This window comes from Schistocerca americana, chromosome 6 (genome assembly GCF_021461395.2).
Source record: "Schistocerca americana isolate TAMUIC-IGC-003095 chromosome 6, iqSchAmer2.1, whole genome shotgun sequence".
Taxonomy (NCBI): Eukaryota; Metazoa; Arthropoda; class Insecta; order Orthoptera; family Acrididae; genus Schistocerca; species Schistocerca americana.
The window spans coordinates 262,252,208-262,263,883 of NC_060124.1; the positions used below are offsets into that span (position 1 = coordinate 262,252,208).

The following is an 11,676-nucleotide window of genomic DNA, read 5'->3' on the forward strand; positions in this document are numbered from 1 at the left end:
CAGGAAAGTTAGTGGCACCATAAAAAGAGAAATTTGGAAATATACAGGATGTCCCATTTAATTTGACCATCCAAACTAATTATTTTTTCTAGAGAAAAATTAAACAATTTAGGAAGTACATTTTGTTTAGCTGGCATAGTTACTTTAACCAGCATGACTGCTTTCCTACGATTTTCGTTTTTGAGGAAGGTATCCACAGCAGTACATCTTTCTTATGTGTATATAGCAGTCTAAATTTTATATTGAAACTCCATTCCTCGAGACCTGTTAAAAATCACGCATGATTCACGACATATGGAACTTTGTGCCCGGCACTGAATCGTGCTCTGGTAGCCTAATTGTAAGGAGACCTCTCGCGACAAGTGGGAATTACAAGCTCGAGTCCTTGTATGGCACAAATTTTCATTACCGTCGTTCCATTATACAGCTAATCGTGAGCATATTACCAACTCCGAATATAGTTCATGTTGTTCAAAAACGTATCAAAGTACCATTCACGAAATTGCCGCATTAGACAAAAGTGAGCCGCCCGGAGTGGCCGTGCGGTTCTAGGCGCTACAGTCTGGAGCCGAGCGACCGCTATGGTCGCAGGTTCAAGTCCTGCCTCGGGCATGGACGTGTATGATGTCCTTAGGTTAGTTAGGTTTAATTAGTTCTAAGTTCTAGGCGACTGATGACCTCAGAAGTTAAGTCGCATACTACTCAGAGCCATTTTTATACAAAAGTGACTTTGAATCTTTAGTACTTGCACATAATGCAAAGCACATCTCGTCCACTTCCTGGAGCTGAAAGAAAACAGATGGAGACACAGGGAAAATCCACACCGTTCTTTCGGTAAACCGTCTTCAGTTGTAGTTTGCATCGGTGCGCTCAAGGAATTCCTTCACCTTTCACAAACTTAAAAAGTACTCAGTACTGTAATAATTGCACCCGTTTTTTTAAGTGTGCAGTTACGGCTCTTCTAACTTACATTTACCCATAAATGAGTAGTATTTCCACCTTCTTTTGGTTGGTGTCCAATGTATTCAGACGACACTGAAGACGGTTGGCTGAATGAGCAATGTGCATTTCCGTTGCATTCCTCTTGTTTACTGTCAGTTCCAGCAAGTGGACGAGTTACGTTAACTACACACTGTGTGCAGGTGTAGGAGAATCGAAGACAATGTAGTGCTACGTGGATGATACCCTTTGATAAGTGTCTGAAGAGGTCTTGAGGAGAGGAAATGGATTATTGAATAAAAAGAGCAGGGTATAATTTATAAAGTACGTTCTGCTGTTCATATTTTCGTAACGATCGAATATACAAGAAAGGCAGTCGTGTTGATTAATGCACTTGCAGTAGCTAAGTGTTTGCATGATACATTTGCTTCTGGACAAAAAATTATTTGGGATGGTTCAGATAATTCGGACAACATGTTTGCTAGTGAAAGAAGGAAGACCTCTGAAGTACATTGGCACTCGAGACGGAAGTTTTGTTAAATAAAAGAGCACTTTCGATACCGAATATATGAAAATGAAACGTCTGAAGACACGTTTTTGACCCACGTTGGAGAATAACTGTGAAACTTGAGGAGATATGAGGAAAACGAAATGTTAGCTAAGTTAACCATGAAGGAGCTGACACAGAGCATGACCAAAGAAGTAGTAGAAAGACTTGGTGGGAGACCTTTATAGGTATGAGGTTCATGATAATTCAGAATGTACTCCGGTATGTGTAATAGTTAACTTGCTTCAGCAAAGGAAAACAGAGGGAAAGAATGTGGCAGACATTAGAATGTTTCGATAATGATGATGTTTGTATTCTGGGGCACTGAACTGCGTGGTCATCAGTCCCAAGTTTTTCACAGTCCGATTTTGCCACTATCACGAATGATGATGATGAAATGATGAGGACAACATAAACACTCAGTTTCCGGGCAGAGAAAATCCCCAACCCGGCCGGAAATCGAACCCGGGATTCCGTAATCCAGAGGCAGCAACGCTAGCCACTTGACCACAAGCTGCGGACAGAATGTTTCGAGGGTGTAGGATCTAGGGCGAACGTGTTGATGAAACTTTGTTACTTGATAGAAAGACATGGAAAAAGCCAAGAAACTAACTAAACTGATAACTCATAATGAAATTTTTTTTAAAAAGTTAATTTCGCGTAGTCTCCCAGCATACTTCTGGGAAAGGAGGACAAGCAGTTGATTAAGGGTCTAACAGAATTAAATTATAGTGAGTCTGTCGTCAGCAGTTTCTGTCAGCAATATGTGTTTTCTGTCGTCATTCGACAAACAAACAAAAAAAAAAAAAAATGGCTCTGAGCACTATGGGACTTAACTTCTGAGGTCATCAGTCCCCTAGAACTTAGAACTACTTAAACCTAACTAACCTAAGGACATCACACACATCTATGCCCGAGGCAGGATTCGAACCAGCGACCGTAGCGGTCGCGCGGTTTCAGACTGTAGCACCTAGAACCACTCGGCCACCCTACCCGGCCGTCATTCGACATTAAGTGCAGTTGCAGACCACTGCCCTGTCATCAGCTGTAATATCTGTAAGAGTAAATGTCCGGTAAAATGTTTCCAGTATTATCTGCAAATGATAATTTACGTCACGTTTCTGCGTACAGTTGACCAGTAACTACAGTCTGAAATATTACTCACGGTATTGATTAGTAAGCGTGTGTACACGCGGGAAGCTCGGCTGCACTCCACCGATTCGAAATGTAACGACGTTACGCAGTATTTTAAGTTCGTTTGTCTGCCGCGACCTACGATACGATGAGTTTTACGATACAAATGCAATCACGAAGATGAAATAAGAAATTTAGATCCACGCCGTTCACGTATCGTAAAGCTCTCAGTTTTCAACAACCGTGTTATCTACTAATTGCGTTTTGTATTACATTTTATGGTTCAGACCGATTTTTCTGGGAAGAATGACTGATTTCATTTGTACAGCAGTAATGCTTTGTAATGTCGATCATGTAATTTCTTTATAGAGTCCACATATTGTCAGAGCTTCCTGTTCATTTTCACCTTTCTGTTGAGTCATTTCCAATTTCCAAATTGCGAGCTTAATATCTCCTGTGTTGCTACTAAAGACAACCATTTCACACGAAAAATTTCTGAGCACGTCTTGTTATGTAGCACAATCCAGAACTAATAAGTTTACCTAATGAAAGAGTTTCACAACAAAATCTGTAATGAGAGAAGATAATTAAAGGAAAAATTCGCAACGTGTCTTAAGAATCTTTACGCATTATAAATGCAAGGCTATTACCAGTTTAGTCAATAACTTTTAATTTTTTATATATGTAATACAAGTCGCTTAAGACATATCATTTTATTTCATGGTCATGACACACAGCATCTACTTAATATAATCAACCGTTATTGGTTATTCCATCTTAGGCTTACAGCAAATGAAAAATATTTTACACTAAACGTATTTCGTTTTTATGTATAAAACATCTCCTGTTGTCATTGCTGTTTCTGCCTCTTGCTTACACATTCTCCAAACCACTGTTTTTTCTTTTATTAGTTGCCGTCGAAGGAAACTGTACATGACATATACTGCTGACAACTTTACGCCTTTCTTCGAACCAGCTTTTCCCTGTCTGCGTTGGTGTTTTTACTACTTCATTTCAGCTTTGTTAGAATACACCCGAGAAACGGTAGTATATTTTCAGCTGTTCTGTTCTCAGCACACTTTTATGCTTATTCATCCGTTACAGAGCGTAACCAAGTTCATTTCGAACTCAAACTTCCCTAACAATGAAGGAAAATGAAGTTGTTTGCAAAATATGTAAGCAAGGGGCACCAACACCAATGACCACATAAGACGCCTTATTAATGAAGGAGGAACGCGTTTTGTGAAAACTTTAAAAGAAAAACCGAGTAATAATTGATTACATTATTTCGTTGCCTGGATTTTCGTCAATGCTACTAAAATATGGGAAAGGGAATATTAATATACCATATTATTTAACTACGTTGGTAGTAGCTTACGCCAACAGCATTGCCGCAGTGGTAACACCGGTTCCCGTCATATCACCGAAGTTAAGCGCTGTCGGGCTAGGTTAGCACTTGGATGGGTGACCATCCGGTCTGCCGAGCGCTGTTGGCAAAAGGGGTGCGCTCAGCCCTTGTGAGGCAAACTGAGGAGCTACTTGATTGAGAAGTAGCGGCTCCGGTCTCGTAAAGTGACACACGGTCGGGAGAGCGGTGTGCTGACCACATGCCCCTGCATGTCCGCATCCAGTGACGCCTGTAGGCTGAGGAATACCGTTGGCTCTTCATGGCCTGTTCGGACGGGATTTAGTTTTAGAAGTAACTTGTAAAACACAATGTCACTACTAAGAGGTTGATAACGCAGTTGTTTTATTAGGGGACAGAACAACAGCAGTGGTCTTCAGATAAAACTTCTGCGCTGACGTTTCGTCCCAATTCCATTTTCCATTTCACTCGGAAGATATCACACAGAGATGGGTATGATGTCAGTGAATAGTTTTGTATATCTATCACCCAAGTTCTGTCAATATGTAAATTTTAACTTCAGCAGATACCGCCTGTAAAAGCCTACATTATAAAAGTAGCCTCTCGGTGTATTTCAGGTCCCATCACCAGTGAGTTCTTAAGAGTTTGCGGTAACAGATCACTGACGAGAAGAATTTGTATCCAGCCACTCCCTTCAATACGGTTCTACGATGAATAAGTGGTGTCGGCTCTCGCGGTTAAAATAATAGTACAAATTTGTTATAAAAACGTCGAAAAGTAAAGGAAGACACGCAACGACTTCAGGTGAAGAGGTACGGGTGGGAAGGAATTATTTCTCCAGCACCAATCGACTTTGAAAGTTTGTCGTCCATACCTCAGTGCCTTGACGCAATTCTACCACTAGGCATTAAATGTGATATTTCTGTCTTAGCTGCGTCAAACACTTGGATCCGAAAACGATTCAGTTAACAAGAAGTACAAGCTGCTAAACTCTGTTTATTTGTCTTTTCCTTCCGTCCAGCTAGTGTGCTGAATTGTTATTCTAACAAAACAGACATGAGCAGCTTATAAGACTTCATTGCTGTCTGTTTCTATTTCCCTTTCAGTGAACTGGTACCTTAATTTGGCTCATAATGCAGTTTACTTTCAAGACTATTTTCAGTCTTGTTCTTTTACGTTATTACATTCATGCTAATGTTTATCTGCAGTAGGGACAAACAGCACCTTACCGTCATCAAAACGAAGGTGGTTCACATAATTTGCAATAACACGTACATATTCGAACTTCTTTTACGTGACTGTTAACTGCATATATTTGAGAGTACTTGGAATACTGAAAGTCGCCACGCTGTCTTATAAAATTATTTATTTAGGCTCGTTTCGGTCTTTGATCATCAACCGTAAGGATGTTCAGTGGGCGAAAAGGGTCGCAAATGAATATTTTTCTCAGTTGGCGCTTTTCATGCAATTCCCCATTTCCGTATTCATCGTTTTCCCATTTAAACATTCAGGAGGCTACTGATAATAGTTTCAGTGGAATACATTCACTTCTACCTTTAGTTCTAAACCTCTCAGTATCCTCATCACCTTTAATAGGAGCTGTACTATACTTACACGTATTGTTTAGGATGCCAACTTATGTTGACTCAATACCTTATTTCTGATGGATTGCAGGGATTTTATTGAAACTGGACTAACACTTTCTGTAAATTTATGAATCCTAGAGTATTAATTAATACTCGCTGATCAATGTTTATCAGTCTTCAAAGATATATGAATGGTCTGCTGCGCTGTGTCCAGTAATAGAGCCAGTTTGTTCTTCAGTAGCACAGATTTATATTTCTTTCTGTACTGCTGGTGATAATTTTAGTTAATGGTTAAAAAATGGTTCAAATGGCTCTGAGCACTATGGGACTTAACATCTGTGGTCATCAGTCCCCTAGAACTTAGATCTACTTAAACCTAACTAACCTAAGGACATCACACACATCCATGCCCGAGGCAGGATTCGAACCTGCGACCGTAGTAGTCGCGCGGTTCCGGACTGAGCGCCTGAACCGCTAGACCACCGCGGCCGGCAGTTAATGACTTTCATAGTACAGAGAAGAGGGTGAGAGGTTTATTTTCCGTTTATGCCTTGATCTTATATGTAAGAAAACTGTATTGAGCTGTATGAATTATTTGTAATGTACTGACGCTGTATAACTGCTTGTCTCGCATTTCTACTATTTCAGAAATTAAAAAGAAAATTAGATCTGCGGTATGGAATGAGCGCAGCTGGCTTGTCTTCTTCCGTCGATTCACGAGGCATCTTTCGCACGAGGCACTTGGAACCTTTATCAGTTTCTTCTTTGCTTTATCCATATTATCTGAACAAGCACTTCAAAGGTTGAAATTCAGACTCTAGATGGCCGTCGTCAACCACAGATAGATTTCCAAGGTTCTGTAACGTTGTGAGAAGGTGTCAGTGTTGACAGCCATATGGATCATGTCGTTGTCCATAGTGTAGCCTAAACCCCCACGCAGGAAATCGAATAGATCCTGTTCGATCATGTGTTGGATGCTGCATACGATGGTGGCTCTGAATTGCTACTATTGCCAGGGCCCACGTGGTGGGCGCCAGCAAAGATGCGAAGCCTGGACGTTGAACTAATCGAATGGCTGACTCACTCCCAAAGTAATACCCATCGTGCGTATGTGCGACACGCTTGACCGACCCATTCATGGTCTCCCTGTTCCACTACAGAATCTTCGAGATCTCTCACGGGGTATCGTTCAAGAATAAGAACACATACCACAGGGTGACTTCCGTAGATTTATATGGAGCATGCCATCTAGGTGTCACGACTGAAAAACGCTCAAGGAGGACGTAGAGTAAATGTTATAGAAATTTTCAAACTCCAACGAAAATCATCCAGGATGACGGGGTGAATTATTGTTTCCAGTTTGTTTTCGATACTTGTCGAACATTTCAGTTATTTTGGTGTAAACGATCGATGATTTCATGATATCTTGTCGTGTACTTAATTTGTGAAAGATAAGGGTATTTTTGTGAACCCTCCTCGCCAGTTTTGTAAAGGCCTCGTCGCTACTGCTCTGGAAGCCGAGTTGCCACTGTTGCTACGGTAGGCCGTGTTTGTGATTTCGTGCAAGGGCCTGTGGTGCAGTACACTGCTAAGACGATTTCTCCCTTGCCATTATTACGCAGCTCTACCCCAAGGTCAGGTAACAGGATAGGAGAAGGAAGGTTCTACAACACGCCAACAAATTAGTAAAAAAGTCATTCAAATGAGTTAAAAAGATTTAATTATCTCTGCGACTGTTCGAATAATGAAGCCTGGAACACTGCATCTAATATAACAGATAAAAGGCCCTCAATGGCTAAGTGCAAACTATAGGAGGCAAACTTCGCAGTACATAGTAAATGTTATTTACAACTGTCTGTTCACTTCTAAAAGTTCATTAAAAGACGTTCCCTGACTAAGTCAGCTCTGGACGATGGTCTATAACCAAGTGGAAGAGAGCTACTCTCTTATCTTCCGAGTAAGCTTGTGTCAGTTGTCGTCCAGTCATTGGCGGGTTGTAGTTGGCCGGCAATTGGCCGAGGCAAAGTCGATATCTTCATCCTCAGCGCTGCCCGAGGCGCTGGTGGAACTACGCTTGTTTCGAGTCTCTATGGCCCTAGCTCACATCTTCGCGCCTATGGTGCTTTTCCCCTGGCTGTGTTTTATTCGGAAGTATAAATTGGTAACATACCCAGTTCTCAATTATTTCTCAGTGGACTATAGCAGACGCCAAAGTCAAGTTCCCCTAATACTCCTGAGCATCGAAGATATTCCAGCGGCAAATCTTTCCACCACCAGAACACTACATCTGGTATGTTATGTTCTGGACACGAGTAAATAAATAAATAAACCTGCTCTATAGTGCTATAGCTTGCGGCACTGGAAGGTGAGCAAGACCAGGTTCGACCGTGGGCTGAGAGTGGTTTTCAGGCGGTTTCCCACACTCGTGTAGGAAAATACTGCACTGGTCCCCAACGTCCGCCACAGATAATACGATATACAAACAGTTGAACACGATTACAAACAGAACACAGTATATACAATTCACGGGCAGGTGCCACGCAGAACTTTCCTCCCTTAGGTAAGTGATGACTGCGGCTACAGCAAGAGCGTCCAGCGACGAAACTAAACAAAATAACTTTGTCAAAACTTGAGTGCAGTGGACCATACAACAGATATACGGGATAACCACTCCGGGTGGTGCGTGCAGAGTCCGTTATCAGCCCCTTACGCAATCAAAGTCACTCGTTCTCTATATAAGCGGGCAGTGCACGCCAGCGGAACCATTCCGCTGTGAGCTCTATCTGCAACAGCATTGAAGTACTATGCCTCGTCGTCGTGTGTATCGTCAACGCCCCCAGCGCATGCCTGTCTACAGACATATTATTAGTCTCGAGAGCAGCTCAAGCTGTTATATTGAATGGACCTATATTCTTCCGTGGCTGTAGGGTTAATTTTACGCTGGATGTCGCTACGGGAAACTCTAGTAGTGGTTGGTTTACCCTAGCCATCATTCGTTGTGAAAACGATTCCCTTCCTGGATTAGAATCTTTCGCCGACCGAGATGTCATCGCCTACAAGACTTGGCATTGTGGAATTGATCCGAGGACTCAAAGTATACATAATTATGTTTATAGTAATATCCCATTTACATTGTATACAGGCTCTTGTAGAAAAGTTAGTAATGGTGAAAAAATACATGTATGGATGAAAGGACTTGGCGTTATTACAGAAAATGTAACTGTAACTGGAGATATTACTTTGTACTATAATTATTAATGAAGTGCTATCCTCGACCTCTGTAACCGCTAGTCGTACATCGACGCCAAGTAAAAGAAGGAGTAGACAATTCAAATGAACACATCATTCAGTTTTCCCACGCTTTCATTTGGAGCTTTGCGGTAAGGTCTTATGGGACCAAACTGCAGTGGTCATCGGTCCCTAGGCCTACACACTACTTAATCTAACTTAAACTAGCTTACACTATGGACAACACACACACCCATGCCCGAGGAAGGATTCGAACCTCCGACGGGGCGAGCCGCACGGGCCGTGAAAAGGTGCCCCTGACCGCTCGGCTACCCCGCGCGACCTCACCTTCCATAGAGGATAGAAATGCCATCAGTGAATCTCATTTTCATACCTTTTGGGTGTTCATTACCGATAGTAATTACAGTGTAGGGTTGTTGGATGGTCTCATGTCCAAGTGGCGCTTTAGATCGTCAAAATTCCGACGTGGTTGGAGGGCCCTCTCACAAAGCTCCAAACTTTCTCAACTGGGGAGAGAGCGGGACTGAATAATGATGAATCCCGCTCCGAACTGAGCCCAGCGAGGACTTGGCTGAAGACACCCCGGACAGCGATGGATAACAGCTTGAATGTCGCCCGCCGTACGGCCCGAAAACCAGGAGTTATGGTCTGGAGTGACGTTTCATTTGATATCAAGATCCCTTTGTTTGTCATCGGCGGCATCCTTACAGTACAGTGGTACGTCGACGATGTTCTACGTCCCGTTTTGTTGCCCTTCATGGCAAGATATCATGGGATTACATTTCAGCAAGATAATGCCCACCTGCACGCAGGTCTTCGTGATTGCCAAAATATACTCTGGCCAGCAAGATCGCGGGATATCTCCCCAGCTGAGAACCTCGAACCAGTTCAAGATTTTGACGTTCTAACTCACCGATTGGCCAGAATTAGGCACAATGTCTTTCAAGAAGATATCCAACTCAGCTTGTGAAGCTTTTCGTCTTGAATGAATTATCAATTTTGTATAAGATCGTAATCATTTACTTCCCTGTGTATGTACATCCCATCAATCGATTTGTGTCCCATTCGGATAATTCAGCATTTACTGACTTGTGTCTCGGCAGTAATGTAAATGCACACGTGGAAACTGAAATCAAAATGCCACGATAATGATATGACTGGAAGCTTACTATTACTATAGTAAAATATTCTAGAATCAGTGAAAACCAGTAACGTTTAGCCATTAGCAGCACGTAACATGATATGGACTGAGCAACGACATTCATAATAATACTGTCTGCCTGCGAAGTGAAACTTTTGTGAAGTTGATATCTACAACTAAGCAGTATTTCGTATCGCATTTTATCAGAATTAAGCTCAAAAAGATTTCACAAAATCATCATAGGGACTGAGCAGCGTAATTCGTAATAATACTGACTGACGGTGAAGTGGAAGTTTTGTGAAGTGGATACCTACGATAAATCAACATTTCATACCACATTTTATCAAAATTAAGCTCAATAGGATTTCACAAACTCAGTATAAAGAGTGCCGAAATTAAGAGATCCAAGATTATATAGTACACGTACACAGAATATAGCAAGCCAGCCGGTGTGGGTGGTTGGTTGGTTGTTTGGGCAAGGAGACCAGACTGCGTGGTCATCGGTCTCATCGGTTTAGGGAAGGATGTGGATGGAAGTCGGCCGTGCCCTTGCAGAGGAACCACCCCGGCATTTGCCTTGAGTGATTTAGGGAAATCGCGGAAAATCTAAATCAGGATGGCCGGACGCGGGATTGAACCGTCGGCCTCCCGAATGCGAGTCCAGTGAGCCGGTGTGGCCGAGAGGTTCTAGGCGCTTCAGTCCGGAACCGCACGACTACTACGGTCGAATCCTGCCTCGGGCATGGATGTGTGTAATGTCCTTAGGTTCGTTAGGTTTAAGTAGTTCCAAGTTCTAGGGGACTGAGTCCCATAGTGGCCAGAGCCATTTGAACCATCTGAATATGAATCTGGCAAATTGAAGTATTCATATCCATTGCATTTAAGTTCAATTAAAACTGTTGTATATCTTTTAATAATCTTTCACTCGGTAAAAATAATGATGGGAAACGATCCTACTGATGGTTCATGACTTGGGAATATCATTAATACGGAAGCCTGTTTACAGTATACCAGAAAGTACTATAATGTTAGAAAATAATACCGAATCTACCACTATGCGGCACTCCTATATGCCACAGGCTTATTTTGAGATGAACTGCCGATGGAGCTTCGTACTGCATTCCGTGGCAATAATAATTGGCAACGCGTACTCCATTCTGTAACGAGCGATTTGTATTAACTATTCCCACATAATACTGTCTTCTGGTAATCCATTTTTCCACCTCGTCTAGATTAGACCTTGCACTAGACCTAAATATAAGAGCGCCCGTTAAACACTCATATACCTTGCGGCATTTTTTTTTTTTTTTTTTTTTTTTTACACCACGTCGACAACGTACTTAAATGTGCGCGATATTACAGCCACACTGCGTCTGTTCTCTAACAATGCTATCTTGCAACTCCCTGCGTGACCCCGCGCTCGTACCTCAAGGATGCTAGTGCCATGCTCTCAACTATGTCTTAGAGCTATACCTGACTTTGTCGACGTTCCTATTGCAGTGTTTTACAATACTGGTTGCGAGTAGTTTGTCGTAAATATATATATTACAATCCTTCAATTAATGATCACTGACAATAAAATAATAGAGTACTTACATTTATGTCCAGAAAAAAAAACATTTAAACTTCAAATTAAATGAAGTGATAATTATTTATCTCGGCACTGAGAATGTAATCAGTACCTTCAGCATTTAAACACAAATTTACTGACAGT

At 41.9% G+C, this 11,676-nt stretch overlaps 1 pseudogene; it reads left to right on the top strand.

The window, feature by feature from the left end:
* Positions 1–3,998: 3,998 nt before the first annotated feature.
* Positions 3,999–4,116, top strand: LOC124620542 (annotated as a pseudogene).
* The last annotated feature ends 7,560 nt before the right edge of the window (positions 4,117–11,676 follow it).